At 43.8% G+C, this 8526-nt stretch overlaps 1 long non-coding RNA gene across 1 annotated transcript; it reads left to right on the top strand.

The window, feature by feature from the left end:
• Nucleotides 1-447: 447 nt before the first annotated feature.
• LOC115585770 (uncharacterized) lies at nt 448-7793 on the top strand. Its single transcript, XR_003984766.1, has 3 exons — nt 448-557; nt 5290-5427; nt 7095-7793. It is a non-coding gene; the product is annotated as an uncharacterized LOC115585770 (long non-coding RNA).
• The last annotated feature ends 733 nt before the right edge of the window (nt 7794-8526 follow it).

Genomic DNA, 8526 nt, shown 5'->3' with positions numbered 1-8526 from the left:
CATCTGTTTTTGTGTACATTTCAGATGTTCGATCCTGATTATGATGATTACGTATTTTACTGTGAGCTATGACTTTAAGACTAATTCAAAGTCACTTTACTTTCACATTCTTGTATTTATTCTGCTAAACTGTGATGCAGGGTTATATAAATTAGAGCCCGTGAGTTTTGCAGATACCCTCCCTGCTTAACTCATTCTAATGCTGGCAGGTACGTATTAGTACAATTGCAGATATTGACTCATCTGATAATATTGGGATAATGAGGCCCGCTCTCGGGGAAGAGCACCAACACTGGCAGGGGGAATGGTGCGCCACCAATTAGAGAGCGTCCTTGGTCAAAAAGGAGAATGAGCAATCCATCTGATCTCTCCTGCACTTCAAAGTTACCTCTCTGCGTTTCAGGTCAAAAAACAGATCTGTGATGATGAAACAGATCCAGTCAGGCAGGAGGCGACGTGCTGCAGGAGAATGGAACCGCTACCAACCAAACCCCGGCCAACTGGACTGAATACAGTTTGAACCGACTTGAGTGATCGGACTCATGAAGACCTCTACTGTAAGTGCGATTACTCACTGACACACAGAATGACTGCTTTTCTTTCCTTTTCTTCTATTTTCTATACTGCCCCCACCCCACCCCCCCACACACACTTTAGAATCTTGAAGCTGAACCGAGGGTCACTGCAGATAGCTCTCTGATGCATAATGTGAATGCAGAAAAGTTGTCATTCATCGCACACTGCGCGGTATAATATGACCTTGTTTGAGAGTTGTGTGTGAAGCGGAGATCAACAGTGCAACAGAGGCAACCCAGACTCGAGACTAGACATCACGTCAAACCTCCTTTTGACTTTTTCCCTTTTTTTCCCCCTCCCTCTGCTCCTTGTCTACTTATTTATTCCAATCTCAGAACACCATGTTCCCAGAGAATATTTCACTTGAATATTTCACTACACACTCTCTCTCCTTCACTCTCTCCCTCTCTCTCTTCCACCCCCCCTCCTCTCGCTCTCTGTCTGCACGTTATAATACTTATTTATTTCAGGAATAATTTTTTGGCGAATTACAGCAAAATGGCTACAGCTGTAATCAGAGGATAAGTAGCAGCCGACATGGCAGGTGTTTGAGGGGAGATAAGGCGAGAACCATTGTGAGACCGTGCCTCACTTCCATTTAAATGTTTTGGGGCTCCGACTTCCTTGTTTGATTTGTTACCTACAGCTTCCCTGCGAGCTGTCAGGAGGGAGATAGCGAGAGTTTCTCCTTAATGTCGTTTCTTGGGCTGCCGCGTTTGTGCCGTCCTTCAGATGTACAGGGTTAGATTTTGGGCACGGCTGCAGCGGGGGGACTCAGATGAGCACATGTCATTGGCGGGGGTTCATTATTAGATTACAATGCGTCCTGGTTTTAAGTCGTGTTTGTCCTCAACTTCAATAGCAGGAGGAATTACAGGCTGCTGCACACATGTGCGCAAGCATGTACAAGAGGGGGCGGGGTGTGTCGAGGACCATGCCCATACTCATGCAACTGCACACTCAGATATAAACTATATATATATACATTTGCATATACATATATCACACCCACACTAACACACACAAATCACACACACACACTTGTCTCACAGGAGGCAGTTGTTAATTATATCACTGTGCTGTTTTTGTTCCACCAAGTCCTCCAGAGAAGCTAAAGCCAACGCGTTCCTGTTTGATTTTTGGCTCCAGCACTCACAGAGACAAAACTGTTTCCACCATGCCCTTAGTCCTCTATTATTAAGCCAATAAAGAAGCATACAATGGTATGTGAGTGTGTTGGGGGTGGTGGTGGTGGTGGTGGTGGGGGCCCTCTGCTGAAGCTGCAACTGCACAGCAGTCTCATTTTTATTAGCTCCCAAGACACAATGGACGCCAAGAGAAAACATCAGAGCCCGCACTGTCCTCCTCGCTTCCTTTCTTCTAAATTAAAGTGATATCTCATTGCTGTACAATAGACTAGCTGTCTAACAGCTGGGAAATGGAGAAGAATGATAGTGATGCCTGCCATCATTGAAAAGATGTGTCTCCTTTTGTTTCAGGACATTTGTTTTGTGAGGAAGCGTACGTGGGGATCTGGGGGAGGTGGATTGAATGTTACTGGACAGCGCAGCTCAAAGTCACCGCCGTACTGACTTAAAGTTTGAAATCAAAACGCTGGCACATTTTGCATACTGATGGAACCGCTACAGAGATCAGATACAAGTGAATGCACTCTACATGCATTACTGCAGCAGAGTGTGACTTACTTTTGGAAGAGTGGGTGTTGAAATCTTCCCTAACAGACTTCCTGGAGCCTTACAAACCTGCCACACAGGACGTGCACTTCTACCATCGGTTGTAATGCAGCAAAAGCCTGTACAGACCATCCCGCCTCTTTATAGAGTTCTCTCTCCTGATTGGATCAAGTGGGCAGGGATACCAGAAAATGTATTTTCTCTTTCAGTGCATGAGCCGGGGGACGCAGGAGAGACATGAGTTACTAACAGTGATTTCCTTTAGATAAAGATCTATTTAACAAATGTTTTAATAAAAAATACATCATTTACAACAGCTTTAAGCACGTCTCTTAAATTCAGACCAACTCCAAATTTTTATCTTGTCCTTCAAGCCAAGCTTTCAAGGTTACTATGAGCATGTCTTCTCTTCAACACCTTTGAGGACCAGTGTGTAGGTTTTAGTGACATCAAGCAGTTTTAGCGACACCCCTCCCCTTTCAAACGTGAAGGAGAAACTGCCGCCAAAGAATTGGCCGCTGAAAATGCGAAAGACCCTTATCGAGCCAAGGTTTGGTTTGTTTATTCTGATCTACTCTACTGAAGAGGGCCTGCTTCCACTGTTCCAAGGTAACAAAAACACAAAAAGTCTTAGTTTTAGGCATTGGCATGCGCAGACTTTTTGAAGGGCGGGGGCGAAAAGAAGGGCACTTTAGCGTGCGTTTTGGCTCCCAAGAGGGCACTTTAGCACGCGTTTTGGCTCCCAAGAGGGCACTTTAGCGCGTGTTTTGGCTCCCAAGAGGGCAGTTTATCATGTTCTAACCAGCCAAGGGGGCAGTTTAGTGTGTTTTGCCAACCAATAGGGCACTTTGGCACGCTTTTTTGGCTCTCAGGAGGGCACTTTAGCGTGCATTTTGGCTCTCAGGAGGGCACTTTAGCGCGCGTTTTGGCTCTCAGGAGGGCACTTTAGCACGCGTTTTTCAACAATTTGGCCACGAGGGGGGGGCGACTGCCCCCCCTGCCCCCCTCCTTGTGCACATCACTGGTTTTAGGTGATTGAGGTGATACAAGAAAAACATAGTTGTGATTATTATATTTAATTTCTATCAGCTTACACACTTTGACCCTTCTAGACTTGCCGTTGTGGATGGGATATATTTTGGGTTTGGCCCTTGCAGACTTCTTGGGAACATGCCTGCAAAGTCTGTGAGTCTGCAAGAACAGGGAATCCACTCTTGGATTCACCCAAAGAGTCTACAACCATGCCACAGATATATGCTGATGTTGAGCAGTTATAATGTTTGCGCTGATCATCATCATCTTAGTTTAGCATTATATCATGTATAGCTGAGGCTAATAGCTATGTATTTGGTTTTGCAGTTATTCATGTGCTCATATCATATCAGTTCATCAAACACAAAATAGTGGCATGGTGATCGCAGCCAATGAAAAGTCACGGGATCACTATTTAACTATACCAAAATTCATTGCAATGCATCACATGGTAATTTCACTTTGAACAAAACATGTTAACTTCCTGGTGTTGGCCCTCCCCGACTAGCAGGTTAACATTTTTATTTCTATTTTTTCCTTTTTGGAATTCATTATGAGTCATCCCCTGGTCACCATCAATCTCCATCCCTAATTTTGTGCCAATCCATGAAGCAGATGTCAAGATGTTTTACTGGGTGATTGGAAGCTCTGACCTGATGATGGCGCTAGATGGCAGCCATGAAGATTCATCCTCTGGTGGCTTTGAATAGCTGCACAGATTTGCACGGCAATCCAATTGTTGTTCAGACACTTCGGTCTGGACCAGGGTGGTGGAATGACTGACTATTTCACAGCATCTTCGTATTATTTTAATTCCAACAACTGGCATTTGTATATTCTGTAACAGTTATGACCAGGCAACTGCTCATCAATACAGCATCTTACTCTGAGTCCAACAACAGCAACAACTCCTGACCGGCTGCCCTCCCTCACCCACTCATGGCTCCGGTGCATCACAGTGCCAGTGATCCCGGTGGAGGAATTACAGCGTTTATTTAGTGTTGCGAACTAATGTATTCCAATAAATTTCTATAGCAATGTGTGGCTTGCTTTCCGCGGAGTGGGCGGTGACATTTTCCCACTAGAGTCACTGAAGCTGTACTAACTTGTTGCTCAGAACGTTCACTTCTACTATCGGTTGTACTGCGGAAAACTGTCTTGGCTCATCTGACCATCCTTTATACAAATAAACCTGGAGACACATGTAGTGATGCTGTTTCGTTCATGTAAAGGTGCTCCATGGAGACGTGGTGAGGACATTTTAATCAGAAAAGGAAGATCTTCATTGGCTGATTTTTATGTCATAACAAACTAAATAAACTATTTTCATGACTGAATAAACAAACTGACCTTCAAGGACAACACAATTTCATACTCTTTTACTTTGTGTATATTTGGCAGACCCTGCCACCTTTCTAGCTTCAAACAGTGTTCGGGGACCTTATTTTCCTCCGAGAACTGCTTGTTTATTCAGTTATGGAACACATAAATATTACCTCATTGATACTGTATACTGCATTTGAATGTATTCATTTATTCCCCCAAACCACACAGTGCACCTCTAATGGTCAGTTGTCTCTTGACAGCCAATCCCTAGTTATGTAGTACAGATCGTGGTTAAGCATAAAATCATAATGATGTTTTTGGAAAAGTTAATAATTTCGATATTCATTTTGTTGAGTCACATTTCATAGTATGGCATCTCTATAATGTATGTATGTATGAAGTGAGAATTGTCTTATTATGTGCTGAGCGCAGTCACAGACACTGAGTGTAGGTTAAGCGGGAAGATTTAATATAATTGTTATTAGTGAGTGAGTGTTGAGTCTCACAGCGTCAGCGAGGAGTGAAGCTGCTCTGTAGTCTGGTGTTGTCAGATGGCAGCAGGGTGGACAGACTGTGGCTGGGGTGGCTGTTGTCTTTCAGTATCCTTTGGGCTCTGTGCACATGCCTCACTTTACTAATATCACTGACGATCTGTTGACAGGTACAACTACTACCGTGATGTCCTGGGCAGTGTTAATCACCCACTGTAGATGACTTCCTGTCTTCACCGTTCACCAACCATGGCAGTTTGCGATGTTTCCAGTCAGCATGCTATCCCTTGCTATTTTTTATCTTGAATGTAAGTCATGAGTCACCGACATTTACAACTTAATTTAATGGTAGGAAAATGAATAATATATATATTCCATTTATTCCAGTGTTGGCAAAGATACTTTCATGACAGACTTCCCATTCAAAGAGTCTCATAATGCGTTATATACAGTGTTTGTTGTTCCAATTGCGGGCAAAGTGCCAAGAAGAACAGTTTTTCTGCTAGCCCCTTAAAATGTAAAAAATGCTCCTCTGCTATCACGAGAAGTCATTTGATGTGAAAAAAGAAAAATAAACAGGCCTTTCCGCTGAAATGCTTTAAATTGGATGAAGTTGCAGACAACACAACCGGCATCAAAATCAAATCAAATCAAATCGACTGCTGACCTTTGTTTGCTGCAACAAAGCAACTTCTTCAGACTACGGTTAAAAGAAAGACAAAGGCAGATGAGGACACTGAAAAGAAAAGAAGAAGAATCCAATATCTCCCCGCTCTTCTGTTGCAATTATCTTTAATTTGCTGCAGGCTGTTGCAGTACATAGTTTGTCATCTGTTGTCTGGCGATCGCTGTTAGAGTTAACCAAAGAACTAAGTTGGGAAATTATTTCCTCACGCGCTCGTCCTCTCAGCCAGCTCCCACCGGATCAAAAACGGAGCTATCGTCTATTGTCTTTTCAACTCTTTGCAGCTCGGTTGTGACCTTTTCTGGGACGTCTGAATGAGGATAAAAGCCGCCTAAACGCTGCGCTCGCAAAGTGCTAAAAAAGAACGCTTGACAGTGTTGCCGCACTACAAACAAATCACAAGTGTCAGGGACGCTTGCCATGCAAATCTAACATGCACCCCTCCCTTTTGTTTTCCTTTCGTTCCTGTAATCCTCGCACCTCTGATGTCGGAGCTGGAAAAGACAAAGGTTTGTTTTTCGTTTGGCGGGGCTTCCTGATCTGCCGCCGCTAATTGACACTCACAAGATTTTGTGAGTCGGAGCGGAGGCAAACATGTCATAAAACTTTCATGATCAAACAGTGTTGGCTTTGCCGTCTGACAGTTCGCCGTGACGGAGCCGAGGCTCCAGGTTCACAACTTTGCTGTTATAATTACTGTTTACTATTTTGCCTATAAGGCTGCACGGGAGTTAAGCAGGGAGTTTAGGAGAAGTGTGTACACAGTATGTGCGTGCATGTAGAGGTAATCCTCTGTATCCTCTGTAATCCTGTGTCTTTAAAAATGGTTTTCCCTCAGCCAAAACTGCTTGAGCAAAAAGAAATGTGTGCTCTGGTCTGTTCAGGTGTGTGTGTGTGTGTGTGTGTGTGTGTGTGTGTGTAGCGGAAGGGGAGGGTCCCTTCTGCACTAACCCCAAAAAGTCATCTTCACTGAGGCAGCTACTCCTGATGAAGGGGGAGCCAGATTCTGTTCCACGCCACCAGTCTCTCGCTTTTTCCTCCCCTCTCCATCCAACCCGCTCTCATACTCGTTCTCCACCTCTGGCTCGTCTCTCCTCCTCTCTCTCTCTCTCTCTCTCTCACCCCACCTGCTTCAGCTCTCGCTCTCTGAAACCTCTCTGGACTCCCCCTCTGAAGGAGCTCATCTAAGAGCAAGAAAACTAGATCCTTTTTCTGCGGTCAGGGGGAGAGAAGGGGGAGACTGTTTTGAGGGCTCTTTGATGCAAAACTTTACATCTTCTCCCTTCACAGAAAGTTAGAGTACACTTCCATGGAAGCTGTCTGGAGCTGGGCGAGTAATTCTTTGGAGACCCATCCTTGGTGGAGGACTATCAAAGCGGGAGTCTTCAAAAACAGATATGATTATGTGTTGGGTTTCACAGCGGCGCGACGCACACAGACGTCGTTTTTTTTTTTGTTTTTTTTACCCTGTGGCAAGTTAGAATGGACGGTTGCACAGTTGCAGCAAGACAGAAAGTGATGTATATATCAAGTTTTCTGTTTTTTTTGTTTCTTCTGTGTCACGTTTGTCATTTTGATTGCACCGACTCAACAGGGAACAGTAGAAAGCGGCAGATCAGATACGCTTCACCAGAGTACATCCAGGAGACGCAGACGGCAATAGAAGTGGTCCGCCGGTGCCAACGTTGCAGTTTTATGCTTATTGTGATGTAATTCGGAGTCTCTTCAAAATGCACCGCACGTCCCTGAGATCTGTACAACCTAAGCTAAAAAGTTATGTGAGTCAATAAACAACAGGAAATGATAAAAGTATTGAAATTAAGTTTGAATACACTTAAGAATAAATGTTTAAATTTAGGAATATATCTAAAACTCCTGCTACTAACTCTAAAGCTCAAACATCAGCATGCATCACCGCAGTGTTTAAAATTAGGACAAAATGACGCACTCCAGTCTCTCTCGCTTTGCAGGGTAAGAACTAACGCTAATGTTAACCACGTTAAGTGCCAATTAACATCATCCTCTAAAACGAAAACAGGAATAACGACTCGGCCGACCAGCACAAACTTGCTTAAATTCTACCCCGTTACAATACCTTCTCATTTGCTGAAAACCTGCTTTTAGTATTGTGTAAAAAAAAAAAAAAAAAAAGATCCCTCGCACTGTGTTAAAACAGTCATTAGGAGCTGCAAATTAAACAAAAGCAAAAATAGCACTCACCCAGCAAATTGCCCTGAAATGATTCAGCCAACGTTTCTCTCCCTCCAGTTCGTCGCAGCACAGCAAACGAGTACAGGCAGCTTTAAGAGGAAGCTCACTAAATCTACAAGTTGGGCTCACTTGATACCTTCTCTTGTTGAGTGGAGACCGAAATGTCCATTCAAGACTTATACGTTTGAACAGTTTGACAAACTTCCTCATAGAACTGACCAACTGAGTGACACATGAACGTGTCACAAACTTAAGAGTTTTATGTAGAAAAAGGCTCTTGATTTCACGCTTTGCAAACTAACACCCTGAATCATTTTTTTTCAGGGTGTGATTTTTATTACCTCCGCCAAAGGTGTTGTTTTTTTCACCCCTGTCTGTTTGTAGGTCGGTCGGTTTCGACTGCCAGGTTACACAAGAAAAAAACACTGACGAGATGACCGAGTCTCAGCTCAGAATAGAACCCCACAAACCTTTGCCGCCGGTTCAAATACAGGAACGGATCTCAATTTAC

The sequence above is a fragment of the Sparus aurata genome, chromosome 7 (assembly GCF_900880675.1).
Source record: "Sparus aurata chromosome 7, fSpaAur1.1, whole genome shotgun sequence".
NCBI classification, from domain to species: domain Eukaryota; kingdom Metazoa; phylum Chordata; class Actinopteri; order Spariformes; family Sparidae; genus Sparus; species Sparus aurata.
Note: the sequence above shows the minus strand (reverse complement) of the source record. Positions and strands in the feature narration are given on the sequence as shown.